Raw genomic sequence first — 2,624 nt, 5'->3', positions numbered from 1 at the left:
CAAAGAAAACTATCAGTCACCGAGAGAGAGTGTTTAGCTATTGTCTGGGCCATAGAGAAGTTCAGGATATACCTAGAGGGAGCCCCCTTCGAAATCATTACAGACCACAAATCTCTCGAGTGGTTAAAAAACGCGAAAGATCCGACCGGTAAATTTACTATGTGGAGTACTAGACTCCAGCCTTATAATTTTTATATTATATACATCCCCGGTAAGGACCATGTAGTAGCAGACGCGCTCTCCCGTATGCCGGAAGCGTTAGAAATGGAAGAACCTGTCGTAGCGCTAGTAGACATAGCAACCGAAAAATTGGGAAGTATCACATTAGATAGAGAATTGATAATAGAACAACAGAGTACGGACTCGAAAGTTGGTCGTCTGTTGACCTGTCTGGAGGACGGTTCAGTTGGCGCCAATGACCAAATAGGCATCTGGGTAAAACGAATAGCAACCTCCTGTAAATTAATTGACAGAATAATTTATAGAAATATTCCTGTAGTGGGTCAGTTAGGAGAAGGGGATAGTAGCAAAAACAGGGGAAATAGCCCTATAGAAACGACTAATAGGGATAGTTCCGAAAGTCAAATAGAAGACTCGTTTAAAATAGTAGTTCTCAAAAGTCTAGTCAACACAATGATGTCCGCCTGTCACGATATGCCATCGTTCGGTCATCAAGGTTATAGTAAAACATTAGAAAGAATTAGAAAATATTACACGAGGGAGGGAATGACGAAAGATGTTAGTAGATTTGTCAAGTCATGTAAAGTCTGTCAGACCCATAAATCTCCGTCCGTCAAGCAAGCCGGTTTTATGAAATCCGCAGAACCCTCTCAGCCTTGGGAAGTAATAGGGACCCCTGTAGCACAATGCCTCCGAAAACGAGTCGGTTAGGGGTCGAACAGTCGTTTTGGAGTCGCAGTCGGCATTTCGACTCTTAGCCGACGATATGATTTTTTTTGAAAAATGTAGTCGAGATTGCGACTATTAAAAGTACTACGAAACAGAATACTGATTAGAGTCGGAAAATTAACGATTATTTAATTTTTAGAAAGATTCCAAAATTAAATCGGCAAAACCAACTGTTTCAAATTGTTCAAGAAATGCAGTCGGCCTTGAGTCGGTTACGTAGTTTATGACGTCCGTTTTTTTATATAGTACAACTTCCAATATACTAGTGATTCGACTATCCATTTTTTAGCCGGCAAAAATACCCATTTAAATTTTCCCGGAAATCATGCAGAGTCATCTAAATAAAATATTTTGAACGATAGTCTTAAATGCATTTAACTTCATATGAAACTTAAAAAATGTGTTAAGTATTTATGATAATAATAAGAAACTTAAAAAATGTGTTAAGTATTTATGATAATAATAATAATTTCTTTTTATTTAAACCGTTTAAATTTAAAAAAAAATTGCGACAACCATGCCACCTACAGTGACGCTAAGTCATGATTTTTATCGTAACCAAAAACAGAAGTGCATGTTCGGATCGGCGGATGGGATTCATTTTGGTTAGTGTTTGATAATTTATTGTGGTTTGTCGTATATAAAGTAGAATTCTTGAAGTTTCCGTGATTTTAGTTGTCATAAACCGCTACCTAGCCGGAAGGAAACTTGAAAGGAAGAAAAAGAAGGGTAATTTTTATTAAAATTATAAAATTTAAGTAGTTCTACGTTAGCTAAGGCTTAGTTATGGCGGGAAAGCGAAAGGCTTACAAGGCTATAGATGACATTTTCTCTAGACAAAAAAGAAGAATAACAAATGAGTTTATCAATAATGCTTTGCAGGATAATATTGCGGTTGGAACGAATGCTAATGAGTGTCAAGCTGGCCCTTGCCAGTTCCATGACAGTGATAGACAAAATGGACCGAGACGGATGAAGAGCGGAGAGACTTTAAAAAAACTGTTTAATATATTTGTTTGATACTCACTAGTCATACTGTTCAAAAAACCTTAAGATTTTTTCAATGTATATCTGATAAATTAATCAGAAACAATCTTTCAACATATTTTTATAACAAGTTGTAAACACAAACATACCTTGTGTAATTGTGATAATGTTTTAGTTAATTGTAAAAATGAGTATAAAAATGGGAAACAAGTTATAATTTATATTCGATTTGTCACCCAAAAATATTGACTTAGATATATCAATAATTTACCAAAGGTATATATTTCTACAATTTAAAATAAATCAAAGTGAATTATTTCTTCTCAGCTTACCCTATTTTAGGGCTTAAACCAGGTAGTCTGGAAAAAAACTGTCAACTTTGGAAAATTGCAGAAATGTTTGGTAACTGTTTCCAGACTTCACTACCTGAAGTTTCAGATAAATAAATACTTGAAATAGATTATAATTAAATTTTTGTCAAAACATTTTATTACAAAAATAAACAACTTTTTAGTATAAAAATTCTGTATCATTCTTGAATTGGTATTGGAGAAGAGGGGGGGAAAGTTATAATGACCGACTCTGAATAGGCCAACAAAAAGGTGTCGGTTAATAGGACTATTTTTAGGTAATTAACTAGACATAAGGATGTTGGTAGGCCACACTTTCGGCGGTCGGCAAAAAGCACACTATAAACAGTCGGCCGACTGCAATTCAGGTAGGACATT

At 35.3% G+C, this 2,624-nt stretch overlaps 1 long non-coding RNA gene across 1 annotated transcript; it reads left to right on the top strand.

Moving 5' to 3' along the window:
- Positions 1-1,414: 1,414 nt before the first annotated feature.
- On the top strand, positions 1,415-1,937 carry LOC149933657 (uncharacterized). The gene is made up of 3 exons (XR_016473265.1): positions 1,415-1,514; positions 1,585-1,638; positions 1,792-1,937. It is a non-coding gene; the product is annotated as an uncharacterized LOC149933657 (long non-coding RNA).
- The last annotated feature ends 687 nt before the right edge of the window (positions 1,938-2,624 follow it).

Source organism: Leiobunum rupestre, chromosome 8 (genome assembly GCF_980474605.1).
Source record: "Leiobunum rupestre chromosome 8, qqLeiRupe1.1.hap1, whole genome shotgun sequence".
Lineage (NCBI taxonomy): Eukaryota > Metazoa > Arthropoda > Arachnida > Opiliones > Sclerosomatidae > Leiobunum > Leiobunum rupestre.
The sequence above is the reverse complement of the archived record's forward strand: the minus strand, read 5'-3'. Positions and strand labels throughout refer to the sequence as shown.